General features: G+C 35.8%; 1 protein-coding gene across 3 annotated transcripts in view; it reads left to right on the top strand.

Annotated features, from left to right (window-relative positions):
* LOC145277784 (uncharacterized) overlaps positions 1 to 25,381 on the top strand; it is a 139,922-nt gene that overhangs the window by 38,259 nt on the left and 76,282 nt on the right. The gene's annotated exons all lie outside the window — the stretch shown is intronic.

The raw sequence follows: 25,381 nt of genomic DNA, 5'->3' as shown, positions 1-25,381 counted from the left end.
TAAACATTAAAAAAAAAATGTAAATTGAGGAATTTATAGGGAGGGGCATTACATAAACTTCTGCCAAATCTATTCCTAAAAGAGTTTTCGTTTCTTTCTTGTGGGGGAAAGGGGATTAATTATTTATACCGTGTTTGCTTATTTTCGTTATTGAAAACAACGCTTACAGGCTTACAGCGAGGCTCGCAAAAAAATCAGCATTTTGAACATGTCTCTGTGAACCAATGAATAAAAGGTTGACCGAATTATGAGGTTGTCACCAAAATCCGTTTTTTTGGGGTAACGAATTGAAAGAGAAAAAATAAATAAATAAACATGTAAAGACAATTTTCCTGAAATGGGAACCTGAAGAAATGAGCAGATGAAGTACAAGCCTGAAATGTGATTAAAATGATCCGAATTTATTAAGAGAAAACATGCAAAGTTCTTTTAAAGTTTTTTTTTCTTCTTCTCCCCTGTCCTTTTTTTTTCTTCTCCCCTGTCCTTTTTTTTTTTTTTAACGAACGAAACCTTCAAAAGGTATTTTTTTAAGTTTGACGCTCCCTCTTGCACGAAGTATGAAGTGTCCGAAATAAAATTCCTTTTCCCAGAAAAGGTTTGCCTTCTTCTTCTGCTTCCTCTTCTTTCTTCTTTGAAGTATATAGTGTCTGAAATAAAATTCCTTTTCTCAGAAAAGGTTTGTCTTCTTCTTCTTCTTCTTCTTCTTCTTCTTCTTCTTCTTCTTCTTCTTCTTCTTCTTCTTCTGAAATAATATTCCTTTTCTCTGAAAAGGTTTGTCTGGCTACTCTTTTATCCATTTGAAAGGGGCAAAGAAAATTAATCAATGTTGACGAGTCTCTCGTTCAGCAGTTTGGAAAGGAAGAAATAAAAATGGTGATAGGCTCTGCCACACTTTTTCTTTGAATGGTGTATTTTGGAACACCAATTTCAACCGCTCCAATAAAGGCTCTTTACCCTTAGTGAAGTGGTTGAATTTTACATACAGGGTATTCAGAGATAGGGCAAGCTTTTTCATCGGTTTGGGTCGAAAATTTTTAGTTACCAATATAAACTGTGTCAATCGCTTTATTGCAGATTACAAAATAATCAATATTTCAGTAAATATAAGTTATAAAAAGCTGAAAATTACACCATCCAAGGAATGTATTAAGGTGAGATAAATCATAAAATTTCATCAAAATTCATGTCATATTTAAAAAGTTATGTTATTTTTTAATATTCAATGAATTTTCACCGTCCATCGCTTTATTGCAGGTCTCATAAAATGCCAAAAAAAGGACGTTTAACAGCTACCGAGAAGCAGAGGATTATTGCAGGACTAGCAGAAGGACTCTCGATCATAAATTTAGCCACAGAACTAAAAAGGGATCCCCGAATTTTAGCTACATTCGTCAAGAACCCCAACATCAAGTCCAGGAAAGATAAGGGCACAAGGAGGAACCTTTCTGATCGGGATCTTCAAAAAATTCGTAGAGAGATTGTGCGCAACCCAAACAGCACCAGTGCAACAATTTTTGCGAGGGCTGGAGTCATACCAAGGTCCAGACAAGCCCGATGCAATGTACTGAATGAAATGGCAAGGAACATCAATCCTATTCCAAGGTCTCCATTGAGCCAAACCCACAAAGAAAAACGATTGGCTTGGGCACAAAAATATATGAAAATGGATTGCCAAAATGTTCTGTTTACAGATGAGGCTTGTGCTACCCTTGATGGACCGGATGGATGGGCCAAAGTTTGTAATCCAAATGGAACTCCAACGCCTTATAGATTTCGTCGCTAACAGGGAGGTGGAGGCATAATGTTTTGGGTGGGAATTATTGGGGATAAGCTATGTGGACCATTCCGAGTGCCAGAAGGTGTCAAGCTCACCAGCAATGCCTACACTGCCTTTCTAAATGAGAATTTGTTACCATGGCTAGATGATCTTCCCTTGTCACGTCGTTTTAAGATTATTTTTATGCATGACAATGCCCCATCTCATGCTGCTGGGGCAACTACATCCTTCCTTGGATCTCAGGGCTTTGTTGAAGAAACCCTCATGTCCTGGCCACCGTGTTCTCCAGACCTTAACCCCATCGAACACCTATGGTCAATATTGAAACGAGGAGTTTATGAGGGAGGAGAGCAGTTTTCTTCGAAGAATGCCCTTTGGAACAAAATAGTCGACGTTGCCAGAACCATTACTCCATCTCAGATCAAACAATTGACCTCCTCGGTGGACAAAAGGTTGTTTAATGTAATTTCAAAACATGGGGGATATGTGGACAAATAATTCGTTTGTTTGACACTTAGCCCTCGGGATGTGCCTTTGTTTTTGTTAATTTTCCCCAGAAAATGTGTTCAATATAAATTTATGATGCTTTGGTATTGTTTTATTGAGCTAAAACATTATCTTAGAAGACTTGCAATAAAGCGATGGACGGTGAAAATTCCTTGAATATTAAAAAAATAACATAACTTTTTAAATATGACATGAATTTTGATGAAATTTTAGGATTTATCTCACCTTAATACAGTCCTTGGATGGTGTAATTTTCAGCTTTTTATAACTTATATTTACTGAAATATTGATTATTTTGTAATCTGCAATAAAGCGATGGACACAGTTTATAAATCTATGTAGGTTTGATATACAGGGTACTGAGATTTGGGAAAATCTTTGTAATCCGTTTTCGGCTAGAAATTTGGCTGTTAAGGGGTCAAAGTTCAACAATTTGACCTTTGAAAACTCTACCAAACTCCTCCACCAATTATGGGTATAAACACTTGAAATTTTAGATATAGGTTCCTTTGACATGGATCTAACTTAATAACTTGATTTGTTTGATCTCTGCAGTCTCTACCAATTTACTCAGACAATTTCTGGTCTAAACATTTGAAATTTTACATAAAGGGTATTCAGAGATAGGGCAAGAAAATTTTTAGTTACCAATATATAAATGTATGTATGTATGTATGTATGTTTGCATGTCTGCCTAAAACTTTCAATAGAGGCGACGGATTTTAACACGATCAGTATCGTTTTAAAGTTTGACCTTTCATATGACAAATATCGAAAAATTGGCTAAAAACATTAACATCTTCACCTTCAACTAGGCACTTTTCTACAGGGGGGGTCGCTTTTTTCGCCTATATTTTTTAAAGGTATCCTCTCCTTTAGATTGTCTAGCCTTAATTTGAAAAAATGTCGCTTCCGGCTTGGCGGTGGTCGTAACAGCATAGAACGTTAAGTTTTACCCCTTTCTTTTCCTCCTTTGCGGTACGGGTTCGAGCCTACCTTCCTAATCCCACTTTTTTTTTTTTTTTTTTGCTCAACATACACATCCAAACACCCGGGAAACGCCGGGCTGAAATGCTAATATATATGCATATATATATGTACATGTAAGCATGTGTATATATATATATATATATATATATATATATATATATATATATATATATATATATATATATATATATATATGTATATATTTTAAATAAAATAGGTGGCGGTTTCTCAAGAGCTCTTTTGGCTATCATCTCATCAGGAAAAAATCGATAGCGTAAAAAAAAATATTATGTCGAAAATAAAGAGTTCTAAAGGGGAACTATTGAATGTGCCAAAAGTACGGGGACACTAAAATAAGTTTATCAACGTTTAAAAACGATTAAAATATTGGCACAACGAGGGGAGAAAAAAAAAAGTGGGAGAAAAAATTTTAAGTTTCCCAAAGAGAAACAATGCGTTTGATGTTTCCTTTTGCCGACACAAAGAAGGTTTATGCACCGAAATAGAGGAAAACTCCCAAATCTTTAAATGGTTTCTGGAGTCCGCTCTATGTAGCACCTCGAACCATTCTATTTTATATCTATCAGCACAGCATGGGTTGTCAACCAAATGCTGGCCAATAGCAGAGTCCAAGGCTGCAGAAGGAGGGAGACTATTAGACCCCATCCCCCTTTGTCTGATCTTCCATGGAACATGCTGGTTTATACGAGTCAAAAGATGCAAGGATGTTCGCCCAACATAACCAACATTGCACTGGCATTTGAATTGATATACAATATTGCTATTTTGGATGTAAGGCAAACTATCCTTGCAAAAAGAAGGAAAAGCAGGTCTCGTAGTATACCAAATTCAAGGACACAGAGTAATAGCAGTCGTAAATACTTCTGCGAATCTGTTTGGAAAGTCTGTTACTCTTTTTCCCAATCCACGGTAATTTTAAATAAACCGGGCATTTCAAAGGTCCAAACTTTTTAGGAGGATTTTAAATCCGCGACCTTTTTGAAAATACAGTGATCAATAAGGTCAACAAGATAACCATTATTGATGAATATTTCCCTGATCTTATCAAGTTCGGCGTCTAATATGGTAGGCGAACAAATCATGAGGGCTCTATGTACCAAAATATTACATATATGTTGGATGAGACTATACGTATATGTACCGACGCGCTCTATGATGATCGCCTGACTGCTCCACAGTTTTCTAAAGAAATTCTTATTGAACTCATTTTAATGTGCACAAAATCTGTGGAGTTTAGTTTTTGTGATATTATATACTGTCAGGTCGACGGGGTTTCAATGGGGAGTCCGTTGGCCTCAACTTTAGCGGATATTTTTGTCGGGTACTATGAATCCGTTCTGTTCAACTCTATAACTAAACCCACAGCATATTTCAGATATGTTGACAACACTTTTGCTATTTTTCCATCGCAAAGTGAAGCATCGATATTTTTTAATAGGTTGAATTCTTTGCATGGTGCTCTAAATTTCACTATGGAAAGTGAGAAGGACAATTCGCTTCCCTTCTTGGATGTTGTTGTCGAACGTTCAAGGGTGGGGGGGGCTTTCTCACTACAATTTATAGGAAGCCGACATTTACTGGCCTATGTGCGAACTGGTTGTCTTTTGTACCAAAATCATGTAAGGTCGGCTTAATTAATACTTTGGTACATAGAGCCCTCATAATTTGTTCGCCTAACAGATAAGACGCCGAACTTGATAAGATCAGGGAAATATTCATCAATAATGGTTATCCTGTTGACCTTATTGATCACTGTATTTTCAAAAATCACTGTATTTTCAAAAATCCCCTAAAAATTTGGACCTTTGAAATGCCCGGTTTATTTAAAATTATCGTGGATTGAGAAAAAGAGTAACAGACTTTCCAAACAGATTCGCAGAAGTATTTACGACTGCTATTACTCTGTGTCCTTGAATTTGGTATATACTACGAGACCTACTTTTCCTTCTTTTCGCAAAGATAGTTTGCCTTACATCCAAAATAGCAATATTGTATATCAATTTAAATGCCAGTGCAATGTTGGTTATGTTGGGCGAACATCCTTGCATCTTTTGACTCGTATAAACCAGCATGTTCCATGGAAGATCAGACAAGAGAGGATGAGGTCTGGTAGTACCCCTCCTTCTGCAGCCTTGGACACTGCTATCGGCCAGCATTTGGTTGACAACCCATGCTGTGCCGATAGATATAAAATAGAATGGTTCGAGGTGCTACATAGAGCGGACTTCAGAAACCATTTAAAGATTTGGGAGTTTGCCTCTATTGCGGTGCATAAACCTTCTTTGTGCCGGCAAAAGGAAACATCAAACGCATTGTTTCTCTCTGGGGAAGTTTAAATTTTTTTTCATGCTTTTTTTTTTTTTTTTTTTCTCCCCTCGTTGTGCCAATAATTTAATCGTTTTTAAACGTTGATAAACTTATTTTAGTGTTCCCGTACTTTTGGCACATTCAATAGTTCCCCTTTAGAACTCTTTATTTTCGACATAATATTTTTTTACGCTATCAATGTTTTTTTTTCGACATAATATTTTTTTACGCTATCGATTTTTTCCTGATAGCCGAAAGAGCTCTTGAGAAACTACCGCCTATTTTATTTAAAATTGTATATAAATTCTGTACCTCCAAACATTTATTTATATGTATATATATATATATATATATATATATATATATATATATATATATATATATATATATATATGTACATGTATGCATGTATATATATATATATATATATATATGTGTGTGTGTGTGTGTGTGTGTGTGTGTGTGTGTGTGTGTGTGTACATGTATGCAAGTATATATATATATATATATGTACATATGTATGTCTCTCCTTAAATAATTTTTATTTTTTTATTTTATTTTTTATTTATTTATTTATTGTTTATTTATTATTTATTTTCTATTTATTTATTAATTTATTTATTTATTTTCCATTTAGTGTCTTCTAACAACTCATGCTGACTTTTTTTTAAGTGATGACCTGTACATTTCAGTTGACCTATATTATTTTGCCCTATATATTTTTTCGCGCCTTTAACATTTCCTGTATGGGTATATTTGACATTTGTTTCTCTATTTTATATTTAATTCTATCACCATTTAATTTTTTTTCCTCCTCTTTTTCTTCCCTGATCTTTCTTATTTATATTTATGCCTCGGCAGTAGAGTGAAAAGCATATCTTATTTTTCTTTTATTAATATTATTGGAATTGTTTCCTTTTTTCCCTTGTACACATTTTTGTGAATTATTCCATGGATTTCTGCCTTTGGATTATTTTGGACCATCTTCCAATTACGGGATTACCTTGGATTTTACTTGTGCAAATGGAAATTCAATTAACTTTCTTGAAGTTATATATTTGGATTTTACCGTTACTGGATTATTTATCTTCCACCAGACTATCCATTCATGTGTAATCACCTTTTTCTTCACCATATTCCCTCTGCTTCACTTTTTTGTTATCAAGTAAGATCTTTGACTTACTTCTGTTTCATCAAATACTTTTGCATGCAAAATTCGATTCCGCATTTTGCTAATTCCTACCCTCTGATGAGAAGGAAAGTATTTCTTCGAAACTCCGCGGATTAAGGACTATCCACTTATCTAGTGTTTCCTTTTCAGATTAAATATGTTTTTAACTCATTTCAAAGTGTTTTTAACATGTTTTATTAACTGTTTGCTCGTATATATATGTACATGTATGCATGTATATATATATATATGTACATGTATGCATGTATATATATATATGTATGTACATGTATGTATGTATATGTATGTATATGTACATGTATGCATGTATATATATATGTACATGTATGCATGTATATATATATATATGTACATGTATGCATGTATATATATATGTACATGTATACATGTATATATATATATGTATGTACATGTATGTATGTATATGTACATGTATGCATGTATATATATATATGTATGTACATGTATGTATGTATATTATGTATATGTACATGTATGTATGTATATGTATGTATATGTACATGTATGCATGTATATATATATATATATATGTATGTACATGTATGTATGTATATATATATATGTACATGTATGCATGTATATATATATATGTATGTACATGTATGTATATGTATGTATATGTACATGTATGCATGTATATATATATATGTACATGTATACATGTATATATATATATGTACATGTATACATGTATATATATATATGTACATGTATACATGTATATATATATATATGTATGTACATGTATGTATGTATATGTATGTATATGTACATGTATGCATGTATGTATATGTACATGTATGCATGTATATATATATGTGTACATGTATGCATGTATATATATACATATATATATATGTGTGTACATGTATGTATATATATGTACATGTATGTATGTATATATATATATGTACATGTATGTATGTATATATATATATATATGTACATGTATGCATGTATATATATATATGTACATGTATACATGTATATATATATATGTATGTACATGTATGTATGTCAGGTCATGTCATGTGCTACTGGTACCATGTAACCCAGTACTACCTGCCTTATGGTCGGGTCACCGGCGACTAAACTGGTTCCCCCACCAGACTTGTTTGGTGAGGAGGGCGGCTAGTCTCCCTGAAGGATTAAAAACAAGACCTTCCAAAGGGCGAATGAACTCTTTTTCTGGGTCAACAGCCAACTAGCACCGTGTATATTTGTGTGTGTGTATATGTGTATTGGGGTGGAGAGGGCTCCCGTAAGCCATGGTGAAGGCAGCCTTTCTAGGAGAAGTAAATCTCTGATTTAAAAAACCATAAAGCGGAAGACCATTACCCGCATTAAGCTGGTTTGCAGTTTAATTTGTTGCTGGCTATCTTGCTCTTGCTTGTTGCTGGATCTCAACATTTTGAACCGAGAGAGAGACTTAGCTGTCGTACAAAGCTAAGACTCTGTAACATCATATTTGTACAGATACTCTCTCAGGCATTTGGGCTCATGGATTTTAAATGTATGTATGTATATATATATGTACATTTATGCATGTATATATAGATATGTACATGCATGCATGTATATATATATATGTACATGTATGCATGTGTGTATATATGTACATGTATGCATGTACATATATATATGTACATGTATGCATGTATATATATATATGTACATGTATGCATGTATATATATATGTATATGTATGCGTGTGTGTATATATATATATATATATACATACATGTACATGTATGCATGTATATATATATATGTACATGTATGCATGTATATATATATATATATATTTTTTTTTTTTTTTACATGGAGGTCACCACTTATCAAGGCCCGGAGGCCACTCAGGGATAAGGGTTATTGCGTGTACAGTAATCAATGAGATAGTATTGTAGTAATCATTCGTATTGGAGATTTGATAGAGTGTCTTACTTAAGAGGGCGGTTTGTCAGGAATTTATTTTTTTTAATTTTTTTCTTTTTACATAGGCATTACCACTTATCAAGGCCAAGAGGCCACTCAAGGATAAGGGTTAAAGAGTGTACAGTAGACATTGGACAATAGAGTAATCATTAGTAATGAAAATTTGGTAAATTTGATAACTTATATAGAACGGCTCATCAAGAACTTATTTACGTTAGACTTGAACACAACCATATTGTAGTCAGCCGGAAAGCAGGAAAACGGAAGACAATTCCACAGGCGTGCAGTTCTAAGAAAGAAGCTTTGTTCATGGAATCTACGTTTAGGTTTAGGCACAGATAAAGAGTGGGGGGAATTATTGATAGTGTGTACAGCTAGATGAGTGTTTCTTGTGAAAGTTTGGCGAGGGGGGAACCATAGATTGAAGCTCAGTTGAACACCTTCCATGAAAATAACGATACATCAGAGACAAACTCGCAACATCTCTTCTGTGAGATAGAGGTTGCAAGGAAGAGAAAAGGACATCTCCTACGAGGCTACAAAGTCTATTTTGAACTCTATCAAGGCAGGACAAGTCCTTTCTAGCAGCTCCTGCCCAGATGTGGATTGGTGTGGGCGTGTGTTAAAAGCACACAAATGCTCTAGCGTCATATATAGCTTCTCTAAATCTAATCATCCCCACGTGCATGTTGTGAGTTCTGCCACGCTAATGGGGCTCTGGTGAATGGTGAGTGTTCAGTGCCAGAAAACTGAATCCCCACTGCCTTTTGGGATAAGGTTTTTGAACCAAAGGTTAAGGGTGAGGTAATCCTGACACAAACCTCCAGAGGAGCTTAGGCCCTGTTGACTGCGGCATTCATGACCCACCGGCATGTGATCCATGCTCTGGTGCCCAGCTACCTAAGTCCCAGTCATGGGTAAATGACATTAGCGGGGTAGAAGGAGCTCCTGTAAGCCATGGTGGAGGCAATCCTTTTGGGAGAGGACAACTCTTACGAGATATTTGCAGTCAAAGCAATTACCAGTCATCTTACAATGGCTTGTCACTGGGTTATTGTTGCTGAGACTTAGAGAGTGGCACTCGTGTCATACAAGCGCTTATCACTTTAATACAACGATGTACAGATGTTACTTGAGATCTATCTTTTATCTTTTATCTTTTTCTATCTTATCTTTATCTGTCATTTATTTCTATTGCAAGTCCTCTGGTGATGGAGGAGTGGCAACTTGTACAGACTTGACCAGTTGGAGGTACACAGTCACAAATTTGCACAGAAGCGACAGGAACCCTATCTTAACATCGTTGTTGTGCCTTCACATGACAGAGGCCAACTCCGGTGGGGGTTCCTGTGACTGAGCAGCCCTATTCAATGAGAGCACTTCTCACCCAATGTCTTGGGAAAGTGCTAGAAAAGGTGCACTAAAGATTATCTGTCATACTATCACTGATTAGCTTCCTGCGGCTAATGGTGGTTCATGTAAGCAGGAAGTAAACAAAAATGTATCTCCACAAAGGAGTAAAATTCAATTTATGCTGTTGGAATGTATGCACTCTTCTTGATAAAGCATCATCCAACCGTCCAGAGTGCAGCACAGCACTCGTCACTGCAGAGCTAGTGAGACTTGCTATAGATATTGCTGCTCTGTCAGAGGCCCGTCTCTCAGGAGAAGATCAAATAACAGAGGTATCATCAGGCTACACTCTCTTCTTGATGGTGAACCTGAGGGTATCCGTAGAAATGGTGGAGTCAGTTTTTCGATTAAAACATCCTTGCTTGATACTATGGAATTTCCTTCCAGTATCTGTGATCGCATCATGAAACTTTGTGTTCCTCTCTCACATTACAGATTCATCACTTTCGGTCTATGCACCAACCCTTCAAGCGAATGAAGATGACATCTTGTGTTTGTATGAGTCTCTGCTCTCCGTTGTTGCATCTACACCAATTAATGAAAAACTTGTTATTCTTGGTGATTTCAATGCCCGTGTTGGGAAAGACTATGAGACCTGGAGTCCTCTTGGCCGCTATGGTATCAGTACCATAAATGCTAATGGCCTTAAGCTACTAGAGCCGTGTTCAGAATTTAATCTTGCTATCTGTAAAACTTTTTTTTGCCTTAAACTGAAGCACAAAGCTACTTGGATACACCCACGTTCAAAGTATGGTCACCTAATTGACTTCATCATAACTCGAAAACGCAACCTTCAAGATGCATATACGGTTGGTGTCATGCACAGTGCTGAATGTGACACCAATCACAAGTTGGTGAGAGGAAAGTTTAATTTACGAATCCATAAGAAAGTTTGTCATAGTGGTGTTAAGGTGCCTAGCCGTATTGGTGTTGCCAAGTTAAAGTTGCCTGAAGTTCAAAAGAGTATGGTGGAAAAGCTCGATAATCTTGCATTTGATGGTACATTGGTGAATTTTAAGATTCAGGTTTATTCTGCTGGTGCTGAAGTTCTTGGTTTCAAGAGGGATAAGAACAAGGACTGGTTTGACGACAACAATCTTGAAATTAATCAGTTGCTGATGAATAAACAGACAATTTATGAATCTTCATTTCGTGGAGATCATTCTGATCATACAACTAATTTGCGACAATACAAAGAGGTCAAAACTACATTGCAACGTGAGCTAAGAAAAATGAAAAACCAATGGTGGATGAATATAATGGAGCAGATCCAAAAGACGTTTGGCACAAAAAATTTGAAGGAATTTTATGGACTCCTGCGCCAAGTATTTGGTCCTCCTACCTCTTCAATATCTCCCCTGATGTCAAAAGATGGTTCTGTTGTCATTAAGGATCTTGAAAAGATGGCAAGAGCACTTTACTGATGTAGCAGTAGATGCTGATGCAATTGATAGCCTACCACAATGTGACATCATATTCAGAATGGATCGTTTGCCTAATCTGGTTGAGGTGCAGTTGGCTATCACACAAATCAGCAGTGGCAAGGCATCTGGTTTGGATGGTGTTCTAATGGAACTTCTTAAGATTGGAGGTGTGAATATTGCTGATGCTGTCCTTGGTTTTGTTGAGGAAATTTGGGAAGTTGCTCTTGTTCCACAGGATTGGATTGTTGGTGTCTTGGTGACCCTGTTTAAAGGAAAGGGACAGAAGAATATTTGTGACCACTACCGTGGGATTATGCTTTTGGAAACTGCTGGGAAATTTCTCGCACGACTTCTATTAAACAGGTTACTGGAGGATGTTTGTCCTAATGCTATATCAGAGTCATAAAGTGGCTTTAGGTCTGGCAGAGGGACTATGGATATGATTTTTTCAGCCTGGCAAGTCCAGGAGAAATGCACTAAACAACAGATACCGTTGTATCAAGTGTTTGTGGATCTAACCAAAGCATTTGACACCGTTAACAGGGATGCTCTCTGATCAATCTTAGAGAAAGTAGGGTGTCCTCCAACATTTGTTAGAATATTCAAGGAACTGTACAGGGACATGAAAGCTCGAGTTTCGTTTAACAGAAAATTGTCTGATGAAATCCCAGTTAACAATGGTCTCAAACAAGGTGATATTCCTGCCCTCTTTTCTCTATATATTTTGCTGCTCTACTTGCTCATGCATTTCAAGATTGCGATAAGCGTGTCATGTTAAAGTTTCGAACCACAGGTCACATTTTTAATCTTAGGAGATTTAATGCCAGATATAAGCTACATCATGTCTTAGTCAAGGAGTTACTGTATGCAGACGATGCCGTTTTTTTGTTGTTGCACACTGAGACTGATATGCAGCATATAATGGATAGCTTTGCTGATTCCTGCACTACCTTTGGTCTGAGGATCAGTCTGTCTAAAACAAAGGTGATGTTCACTCCTACACCAGGCCAGTTATATGTGGAGCCGAATATTATGGTCTGTGATGCTAGACTGGGAGTAGTTGATTCATTTGTGTATCTTGGTAGTTCTCTGTCAAGTGAAATCCACAGGCGAATTCAGAAGGCATCTGTAGCTTTTGGAAGGTTGGAGAAGAGAGTGTGGTCTGATCGTGGAATCACAGACAGGACTAAGATCTGTATTTACAAGACCTGTGTGCTAACCACACTGTTGTATTCATCGAAGACATGGACATTGCATCAAAGGCACATTAAATGGCTTGAACGATTTCACCAAAAATGCTTGAGACGTATCTTAAACATTAAGTGGCAAGCACAAGTACCCTATACTGAAGTTCTTGTGAGAGCATGTTGCTCTAGTGTTGAGACCCTTGTAATCAGATCTCATATGTGTTCAGTGGGCCACTTGGTTTAAATGAAAGATTGTAGGCTGCCAAAACAAATTTATTTAGGGGAGCTGGAAAATGGCAACTGCCCTCAACACAAACCTAGGAAGAGGTTCAGGGACTCTACAAAGAATAATTTGAAAGTCTTACAAATCAACATTGACACATGGGAAGAACTTATTCTGCAAAGGCCGAAGTGGCGAAAGCTTGTACGTGAAAGTTGTGATGCTCTAGAGAAAAGAAAGCAGGCCCACAGCAATCTGAAGTGCATACATACATATATACATGTGTGAAGCTCTTAGGACCTCATTTCTTGATATCTTATTGGATGGAACTTGGGAACGGTTCAAATCACAAGTATATAGCAAAGGAGCTGAAATTCTTGGCTTTAAGAAATCCAAACATAGGTATTGGTTTGATGAGAATGATTCTACGGTCTTTTAGAAGAGAAGAAAAAAGCTCATGAGATATGTTTGTGTTCTAATGGATCAGCTAAATTAAATGCAAAGAAAGCATATAAAGAAGCAAAATTAAATTTACAATGTGAGACACACAGATTGAAGAACAAGTGGTGGCCCAATTTGTCAGCAGACTTCTGGACAGACTATGACCACAAAAATTTAAAAGATATGCACTACAAGATTAAACAAGCTTTTGGACCACAGCCTCCAACATTGGTACCTGTGAAATACAAAGATGGTACTGCCCTTTTAAGCAATGTGGAGGGGATCATGGAATGGTGGACAGAATATTTTTGAGATCTTTTTGATAATCCATCTGAAGTAAACGATATAGTTATTGATAGTCTCTCTCAAACGGAAGTCATTGATAAAATGATGACTGAATCCAGCATTGATGAAACCAAAAGCACATTAACAGAGATTAATAAGGGAAAAACATCCGGACTTGATGGTATACCTGTTGAGTTATTGCTATTTGGAGGTGATAGCATTATCAACGCAGTCCATACACTCATCCTTGCTGTTTTGCATGGTAATGATATCCCTCAAGATTAGATTGATGCAATATTAATCCCAATTTATAAAGGAAAGGAGTCAAAATCTGAATGTGGTGATTATAGAACCATTAGCTTGCTTGAAGCAGTGGGAAAGGTTTTAGCAAAGATTTTGTTAAATCGATTGCTGAAATGGATTTGTCCCTCTATCATGCCAGCAAACCAATGTGGTTTTAGACCTGGCTGCGGCACAATAAGCATGTTATTCTCTGCGTGACAGCTAATGGAGAAATGTATGGAGCAGCAGGTGCGTTTTTGTTGATCTGACAAAAGCTTTTGATACCATTCATCACATAGCACTCTGGAAGATTCTTAGGAAGCTAGGCTGTCCTACTGGTTTTGTGAAATTGCTTCAGCAGTTACACCATAATATGAAAGCCTGGGTGAACTTTAAGTGATCTCTGTCTGATCAAATTTTAAAGGGTGTGAAACAAGATGACGTACTTGCTCCTACATTATTTTCCATATAGTTTGCTGTGATGCTGGTGCATGCTTTTAACAATTGTGACATTGGGGTCAAGTTTCGGTTTTGCACATGAGGTGAACTTTTTAACCTTAGATGTATCAACACAAAGTTGAAAACTTTTCAGAACCTTGTTCTTGAACTTTTATATGCAAATGATGCAGACCTTGTTTCACATTCAGAAACAGACACACAGATTATTATGGACAAGTTGTCAGAAGCTTGCAAAGCTTTCAGGCTTACTATCAGCCTAAAAAAAAACATGTTATCTATTCCCCTCCTATATGAATGCCATATGTTGAACCAAACATCTTGGTTGATGGTAAGAAGTTAAAGGTCACGGATAATTTTGTTTATCTGGGTAGTATGCTGAGTACACTGACGCTGAGATATATCACAGAATAGCCAAAGGCAGTTCTGCTTTTGGTAAATTGGAGAAACGTGTATGGTCTGATCAGGGAATCTCATCAAAAACAAAGCTAAGTGTTTATGAAGCATGCTTATCACTACATTGCTATATGGGTCAGAGATCTGGACAACATATAGAAGGCATCTCAAGTTATTGGAAAGATTTCACCAAGGTTGTATTCAAAGAATACTTAATATTAACTGGAGGACTCTAACAACTGACACTGTGGCTCTTGAGCGATCAAATAGTAATAGTATTGAAATGAAAATCATTCAAAATCAGATGCACTGGACTAGACACTTGGTTAGGGTGGAGGACAAACGACTTCCTAAACAACTGTTTTATGGCAAGATAGATGGAGGTAAAAACCATAACATAAACCAACGAAAATGTATAAGGATTCTCTGAAAAACAACTTGAAAATACTTGAGATGGATATACATAGCTGGGAAGCCCAAGTAGAGGATCGATCACTGTGGAGAAAAACAATCAGAGAAAGTTGTAAGATTTTTGAAGAGCAGCATGTAGAGTTTGCTGTCTTAAAACGGATTTTAAGAAAGCAGGACGATAATATAATGTCAGAGAAGTTGCAAGATGGAACTGAAGTGCATTGTATGTGGCAGATATTTTCTGTCAAAATCTGGTTTTGTTAATCATATGAAATCACACAATCAAAGACAGGAAGGGCAGTCTTATGAGAAGACTTCTACAGCACACCCGGCAATGCTAAGTTGTCATATGTGTGGTCTAATCTGCAAATCTAAAAGTGGCCCGACACGTCGTTTGAGGATTCACAATATTATCATGCGGTCACCTTTACAAGAAAGAAAGTTTTTACACCACATTTTTGGACTTCATGTAGGACTAAAGCTGGATTGAAGAGTCATCTATGTGCACACAGACGCAATAACACTTAAAGAAGAAATAGCAAACTTCTGTCAAGAAGTAGCAATCATCATATACATGTATTTATGTATATAAGTGTATGCATATATATACATGTATGTATATGCATGTATATATATATACATGTAGGTATGTATATACATGTGTGTATATATATATTTATAAACATGTATGTCTATACATATATGTATAAAAATGTATGTTTATACACGTATGTATAAACATGTATGTATATACACGTATGTATAAACATGTATATACATGTATGCATATACATGCATGCATATACTTGTATGTATATATATATATATACATGTATATATGTATATACATGTATGTATGTATATATATGCATGTATGTATGTATATGCATGTATGTATATATACACATGTATGTATATATATGTATATACATGTATGTATATATATATATACATACATGTATGTATATGTATGTAGATACATGTCTGTATATATGTACATGAATGTATATACAGACATTTTTTTTACATGAAGATCACCACTTATCAAGGCCCAGAAGCCACTTGAGGATAAGGGTTATTGTGTGTACAGTAATCAATGGGATATTATCGTAGTAATACTTAGTATTGGAGATTTGATAAAGTGACTTACTTAAGGGGGCGATTTATCAGGAATTTGTTCATGTTGGACTTAAAGACATCCAAGTTGTAGTCAGGTGGGAAACAGGCAAACGGAAGAGAGTTCCACAGGTGTACACTTCTAAGAAAGAAGCTTTGTTCATGGAATCTACATTTTGATTTAGGCACAGATAAAGAGTGGGGAAAATTACTGACAGTGGTTTCAGCTAGATGGGTGTTTATTGTGAAAGATTGGCAAGGAGGGACCAGAGATTGGAGCTCGGACGAGCACTTGCCATGTAAATAATGATAAAACAAAGACAGGCTCGCAATGTCTCTTCTGTGGGAGAGAGGTTGCAGGGAAGAGCAAAAGGCATCCCCCACTAAGCCACGAAATCTATTTTGTACTCTGTCAAGGCAGGATAGGCTCTTTTTAGCATCTCCTGCCCAGATGTGGCAGCAGTACTCCATCCTTGGACGTACTTGGCTTTTATACAGATAGAGAATTGCATCAGTAGTGAGATATCTTCTGGAGCGGTAGAAGGATCCTACCATTTTCCCAGCGACCCTGGCAGCAGAGTTGATATACATGTTCCATTTCAGATCAGGAGTAAAGGTAAAACCCAGGAGCTTGTTTAATTATGAAACCTCCCCAAGACGAGAGCCATCCATTTCAATTGATGCCAGATGGGGGTTAGAGCGTTGATGATGTGAAGATAGGAGCTTGGTTTTAGAAATGATTTAATAATTGAGAAGACATTTCCAGTTACACTATAGCTGGAAATCTTGTGAAGTAGGCCCTTATGCCATACCTTATCGAAGGCCTTTGATATGTCAAGAGCAATTGCCCTAGAAATGAAGCCTTGGTCGATAGATTCACTAATCCTATGAGATATAACCGTTAGCACATCTGCTGTAGATCTAGCAGAACGGAAACTATATTGCATGTCACTAAGGAGGTTATTTCTTCTGAGGTGGTTGACTACTTCTCTATTTAATATGGATTCCAGCAATTTACTCATGACGCACAGGAGAATTATTGGTCTGTACTGAGAGGGAAATGACTTATCACCTGAATTCTTAAATACAGGGCATACTGATGAGGTTTTCCAGGATGTTGAAAAGCACTTCTCCTTAAGGCAACGCTTAAACAGTTTTGTAAGTATGGGGGCAAGTTTTGGTTGAAGCTTTTTCAACACTATAATTGGAATACCGTCATGGCCAGTTGCTTTACTGGAATCAAGGTTCTTGATTAGCTTGGTGACCTCACGCACAGATATTTGTATGTTGCATAGTGTGTTGTCTGTTATAGGAGGAAATATGGGAAGTTGGTGGTCTTTGTCGCATAGGGTAGAATTAGCTGCAAAGTTCTTTGCAAATAGTTTGGCCTTGTCTGATCCTGACAAGATGACCTTAGGTCCATTGATAATAGTTGGGATAGTATGCATACTTTTGTTCAGGATCCTATTTGTTATTTACCAAAACTGGTGGGAACCAAGCTGCTGCTCAGCTATTTTGAATTTAACGGACTGAGCATATAGCTCTCTTGCATTTTTTTATTACTCATTTACAGTGGTTGCTGGCAGTCCTGAAAGCAGCTTTAGTCTCAGTACATCTATTACGTTGGTAGCTATGGAAAAAGTGATTTCTGTGCGCAAAGGCAGCGGCACATTCTGGGGAGAACCATGGCTGGCTGGTAGCTTTTTGTTGGAATTTTTTGGATGGTATGAATCGGTCTATGCCTACAATTAACCATTCAATCAGGTCTGATAAATAGAGGACACATCCTTTTTAAACATGGAATGCAGAGGTAGATCAGATACGAATGTCTGGAAGCTATCCCAGTCTGCCATAGAGTATCGGTATACAGTACGGTGGAGAGGTACATCTGAAGATTTATTGCATTTCATTTTTATCTTAACTGATACAACGGAGATGTCAGAGGATCCCAGGGGAGATAGAATGTAATATGAACATAGCTCAGGGGAAGTGAAGAGAAAAAGGTCTAGAAGGCTTGCATACTGACCAGTAGTATCGGGCACGGGTGGGTTTGTGAACAATCTGAGTGAGGTCATAGGCAATGGCAAAATCATGACAGAACCTCCCCTCATCATCTGTCTTATTTGAGTGGGTCAGCCATTCCACATTATGGACATTGAAGTCACCGCAAATGTGAATGTTAGTCAAAGGATGAGCAGACAGGATGAAGTCAATTTTCTCAGGTATACTCTTAAAGATAGTAACCCCGCTGTTGTGGGGGTGATAAAGGGCAAATATAAATGCAGTGGTGTAAGCAAGTGCAACCCGGAAGCACATATAAGATAACTTAGGGTCTTCTCTGGAGATATCTCTACCACACAGAAAGCCATCTTTAATGTAGGTGCATATTCCATGTCCATGGCGATCTTGGGGGTCAGATTTAAATGTTAAGTTAGAGTATCCTTTAATTATGAACTCATCTAGGGAAGTGATTGGCCCTATGCCAGTTTCGCTTAGAAAGTGTATGTCTGGTTTCGTCTTCTGTAATTGGGTTTCAACCTATGGAAGGTTGGAACATAGACCCTTGATGTTGGAGAAGGAGACATGCTAGTAGGGGGCTATGTTGGAGGATGGGGTTCTAGGTTTATTCGTGTTAATATTTTTTTTTTTTTAGATATTTCATGTTGAGGTGTTGAGATTTGTGGAACAGGTTGACAGATGCGGTTAGAGTAGGACAGAGAGGGAAACTAAGAGATAAAAAGACATTTTTTTTTTTTGTAGCACATGATAATGGCAATACAGCAGCCCCAATACTTTGCACCTGCTGATAGGACAGCCTCCTTAGTGGTTAATCCAAGGTTCGCATCCCTGACTATCAGGTGGGTAATGTCACCCAGATGAAACGTTTACCTCCAGCACCCTTACTAGTGACATGGCCACAATGATAGACATAGAAACAGGAAAATTTCCGACATCTCAGACTACTGTTCATGAAATACTACCAACCTGGAAAGCAGCTTTTTCTTCACACTTTGTCAGAAAAATCACTCATTGGAAATGATTATATTAATTTCCTTAATCCATGGATTTTCAATAATGGCTCATATCATCAGAGGAAATGAAATGCGGTTAGCAAAAATGTTCAGCTGTGAAAAGGCATATATTTTGCTTTTCAGTACAAATATTGAAAATAGTTTTGTTGGTGGTGAATGATAGTTATATGAAAATAATTATTGGAAGAGGGAATTTCATACAACCTGGGCAGTCCATTATCAGAAGGAGTATAATGTCCTCCGGGGTTTTATTTCCAAGTAGGCAGAATATTGGTCCAGGAGAGAAGACAGTAATCCCATATAACAAAGATGTGTGGTTGCTCCTTATTGATATTCCGAAAGGTATATGGGGCGGCCATATTCATTGGTGTGTTGAATGCGTTTAGGTATATGTAATCCAGATTCTTTTTTGGAGTTAGCACAGTATATAAGATATTGGATGGATATACCAATCCATTGCATATACTCCCATGGGTGATGGAATTATATATGCATGTCTATAATGCAATGGACCTCGAAAAATCGATGGTCTGGGTAGCAAAATATTCCAAGCAAAATACGTGCCTTTTCACAGCTGAACATTTTGCTAACCGCATTTCATTTCCTCTCATGATATGAGCCATTATTAAAAATCCATGGATTAAGGAAATTGATATAACCCTTTCTATATATTCCTTTTGTCAAACAATAAATTCTTAACTCGAATACAGGGTGACCCCTCAAAAAAACGGGCTCCAACTCTAATTAGGTCCCGTTTCTTAGTGTTTTGTCCGAATGAAATGAAACTTTGGTCATAACTAGTTTATTATATTCAAAACATCACATCAAAACACAAGAGTCTTTGGGGTTTTTTCTCCGTTCTACAGCATATGTTCTAGATGGCCTCCATTTAGCTTTTTTTGGGGGGCTCACCCTGTATATGTGTCAATATTTTGATTTTCAGAATTTAATTTTAACAACTAAATTTACATGTATATATATATATATATATATATATATATATATATATATATATATATATATGTGTGTGTGTGTGTGTGTGTGTATATATACATGTATGTACATATATACATGTATGCATATATATATACATATATGTGTGTGTATATATATATATATATATTACAAAGGATTCACCACTGATCAAGGCTCCGTGGTGACTTGATTATTATTATGATTAATGAGTGTACAGTAGTCAATGGGACAATATCGAAGTATTCGTTAATGGTGGAAATTTAGTAAATTTGGTCACTTTAAAGAGCGGCTCATCAAGAACTTTTTTACTTTGGAGTTTAAGACGACCATAGTGTAGTCAGTTGGAAAGCAGAGAAACGGAAGAGACTTCCACAGTCGTGCATTTCTAAGAAAGAAGCTTTGTTCATGAAATCTATGTTTAAGTTTAGACTCAGATTAAGAGTGGCTGAAATTATCAATAGTGCTTTGAGCTAGACAAGTGTTTGGTGAGGGGGGCATAGGTTAGAGCTCAGATAATGATGATAATGATAAAGAAGAGACAAGCTCGCAATATCTCTTTAATGGGAAAGAAGTTGTAGGGAAGAGAAAAGGCTACAGAGACTATTTTGAACTCTGTCTACGCAGGCTAAGGTCTTTCTGGCAGCTCCTGCCCAGATGTGGCTTCATCCTTGAATTTACTTGACTCTTATACAGGTAGAGAATTGTATCAGCAGTTAGATATCTACTAGAGTTGTAGGCTGATCTCAAACATTTTTCCACTGACCTTGGCAATGGATTTGTATGTATGTGTTCCATTTCAGATCAGGAGTAAAGGTCAGACCCAGAAGCTTGTCAAAACATGGAGCTTCCCTAAGACGATGATGGATGGGGATCAGTGTGTTGATGTAAAGATAGAATCTTGGTTTTAGATGCATTAAAATAAACCAGCCACCTTTTTTTTTATATATATAAATACAGAGGCTGACAATATTTTTCGGACACTTTGAAAAAAGTTCTTCAAAAACTTTTGAGATTGTAAGTTCGTAGTTGAGGAGTGAAAATTCACTACTAGTGTAATTATTTTTTTAGTTTGGCCTTGATAATTTTTGTTTTTTGTGATTTTTTTGTATATGTTGCTGTATACAAATTTTCTGCTTGTACACTTAGCTGTCATCATTAGAATCAATTATCTGTTCTATTCTACTGGCAAAACAATTAAGTTTAATGAGGTAAAATGCATTCAAAAGAAGTTGTTTGTTTGGCACAGAAGAAGCGGGAAGATGGCCTCAGCATCAGTAAGATCATCATGGATTTGAAGCTGTCGAAATCAAAGATTGAATATATGCTGAAGACAAACTCTGAGCGGAAAAAGAAGAAAGGACAGAAAAGATCAATTGGCAAGAGGACTGAAAGGAGAATGAAGAGGACTGTGACACAGCTTTTGACATCTGGAGAAAAAGTTACAGCAAGAAAAGTGAAGGAGAAATGTGAATTGGATGTAAAACTCCTAACAGTACAAAGAACGCTGCATAGGATTGGTGTGAAGTATGCAAAGGCTAAGAAAAAAATTACACTAACAAAGAAACACAAAGGAGCAAGACTGGAGTGTGCTAAAAGCATGTTGACTTTAAAAAGGTTATATTTACTGATGAGAAGCGTTTCAAGTTTGATGGGCTTGATGGATGGTGTACCCGGTCGAGAAGGGATGAGCCTTTTGTACTGAACAAACGACAGCTGGGAGGATGAGGAGATATGGTTTGGGGTATGATCTTTGCTAATGGAAATATATGGTTGGAGTGGCTAAAAGGATAGCAGAACAGCGAAAGCTACAAACAGTTGCTGGACGAGAAAGCCCTACCAAAGATAAGAGGAGATATGGGGAATGATTTCGTTTTACAGCAAGACAATTGCAGCATCCATGTGTCAAAACTTATGAAAGAATGGATGGCTAAAGTGAATATGACTACTTTGGAATTGCCTGCAAAAAGCCCAGATCTAAATTAACGAAAAATGTTTGGGAAATGCTTGCGTAACTTTCTATGATGGACCTGAAATAACGAAAAAGGCTCAACTATGGGAACGAATACTAGATGCCAAAAACAACTAATGTTATTGTGTATATGTTAGATCATTATGAAGAGAGATTGATAAAAGTTATTGAGAAGAAAGGTGATATTACAGACTATTAACAGTTTTTCAACGATGTCCGAAAAAAATGTTGTGTGTGTTTTGTAAAAACTGAAGGAATTAAATATTTTTCCTTACCTAATCGATTTTCTTCTATTTTTATTACAGGTATTGTCTTTATGTGTTTATGCTATTCTATTGAAGGAATTTCACCACTCTATGGTACTCGGAAAGTCGAATACTAAAGTGTCCGAAAAATATTGTTGGGCCCCTGTATATATATATATATATATATATATATATATATATATATATATATATATATATATATATATATAAATCAAATGTAATATGTATATAGAAACACGTTTTGAAACCATCGCAGTGCACAAAAAAAGAAGAAACAATTTAGAATTAATGTTATTTGATATATTGCAGCAAAGCGATTTGTCTTTGTCAAAATTTTGTTTTTTTTCTCATGATGGAAATTTTAGGTGGTTCATGTTCGTTTAGTTGTTATTCAGTTTTATTTTCTTTATAGTCCAGGAAATGCACACTGTGCACGCTAAAGGAATAATTGGTTGGTTCACGTTTTGAAGCCATGACAATGCAAAAAAAGAATAAACAATTTACACAAATATTACGCAAGTATAAATCATGCAGAATATCTGCATGAATATAATTACACATAATAATTAACTAAAGATGATCATCCCATAAGAAAACTGAAAAAAGTAATAGAAAATTAATTAAAATGAATGTTTGAAAGCATATGCAAATTAGCTAGATCTTTTGCAGATGAATGGGATTCCATGACCCATATATAACAAAAATAAAATGGATAGAAAGAAGGGTTTTAATATATCAATACACACAAAAAAAATTATAGGGGTATAGATTAGAGGAGACAGCAAAACAAAAAAAAAGCACTAAGCAAAATTCATCCCAAAGCAGCAAAACTGAAGCTGGCCTGCCAGGACACTATATATATACAAATATAGGCAATATTCAATTTGGCTATCAGTATAGCCCACTACATAATTCAGGTTATTACCTTTTCAACAAGCCCCATTTGTTAAATTCTGATCAATAGTCGCTGAGATTTGCAATTTATAAAATTGCCGAAAAAGGTGGTATATCTATATATGGATATATCCATACTCGTAGCCAAATTGAATATTGAAATGCTCATATATTTGGTTCTATGGGACAAAGCTTCATGAAAATTTGCAGGTTTTTTGAAGATTATAATGTCATTCTATGGTTAAATTTTATGACAATTAATAAAAAAGAAACTATATTTAAAAACCTATAAAATATGCCCAAAATTTCCTACATTTGTATATATAGTGTCCTGGCAGGCAGTTTTAGTTTTGTTGCTTCGGTTGTTTCCTTTATGGCCTTGCCAGGTCACTAATATATATATATATATATATATATATATATATATATATATATATATATATATATATATATATATATATACACACACACACACACACTATATAAATTTAATAAGTATAACAGATGTACTCTCTTTTTCTGATTCTATTTGCCTTTCCATTCATCTCTCTTTACTGCGTATTCCATTTCTCCCTCTTCACACTGTCCTACTATTAGTTTTTCTACTGAATGTATATACTTTCATTTTTTAATTTTGTTCTACCTTCACTTTTTCTTTAAACTTTAATCAGAATATTTATCTTTAATCTTTGCTGGATTGTTCTCTAATTAAATTATGGTATTTGTAAATTTATGGTGCTAGAACTAAATTTTACTTACTGATATAAAAATATTAGCTCAGTAAACATTTTACTTACTTACATAAAAAATATTAGTTTAGTAAAAATTTTACTTACTTACATAAAAAATATTAGTTTAGTAAAAATTTTACTTACTTACATAAAAAATATTAGTTTAGTAAAAATAAAATCAGTTTTCTTATTTAATTTTCCCTAATCAATGGTCAGTATTTGTATCTAAGGTCGTTTTAAAAATGGTTTGTTCATTTTACTGTTACCGAAAATACTTGACTGCTGATGTTATCCTGTACTTGTCAGATAATCCTAAGATAGAGTTATACTGCCACATAGCGAAGTGCCATACAGAGAAGTTTTTCTTACCTTGACAGAGAACAAAATCGACTCTGAAATCCAATTGCGGATGATCCCCTTTGTACTTTACCATCCATTTCTCGTAGAAGAGACATTACTAGTCTCTTTTCTACTCTATCGTTATTGCTCGACTGAGCTCCTATCTCAGGCTCTTCCCTGCAAAGCATTCTCAGCAAAAATTCGACTTGCTACCTTCATTGCAAAAACGTTTCTTTCTTTCTCCATGTATCTAAAGCCAAGCAGAATTTCCATGGACATAATCTCTTTCCAAGAAACTTCTATCTGTGGAACACATTCTTGTGGCACTGCTTACCTACAGATTACAACATGGTTGCTTCAAGTTCAATATTAATAAATATTTGTTGAATAAAATAATCAATTTTTGTCATTTTCAGCCATTGTTTTCAACCCTCTCATGGCATACTTCAGTATTGAATTGACAATTTCAATAGGTCTTCTCCTTGCATGGCTTTTGGCATAAGTGGTAATTCAGTAGCATTTAAAAAATATATATTATTTGATGCATTCAGTGTATTTAAATATAAATTTAGAAAACTGATCAAAGTTATATTTACATGTATGTAATAGAATTAAAGTCTATTTTTATTAATTAGCCATGAAATTTCATGTGCTCTTTTGATTATATAGGTGTTTATAAAATTGATATCATAACTTGGGATTATGTTTGATATGTGTATATAGGTCTATAAACGTTGGGTTTCAGAGTTATAGGTCATTCAAACAAATACTGATCAGAATTCTGAGAAAGTTGG

Source organism: Euprymna scolopes, chromosome 6 (assembly GCF_053919585.1).
Source record: "Euprymna scolopes isolate OS-2025 chromosome 6, ASM5391958v1, whole genome shotgun sequence".
NCBI classification, from domain to species: domain Eukaryota; kingdom Metazoa; phylum Mollusca; class Cephalopoda; order Sepiida; family Sepiolidae; genus Euprymna; species Euprymna scolopes.
This window is presented reverse-complemented; position numbering and strand designations above follow the sequence as displayed.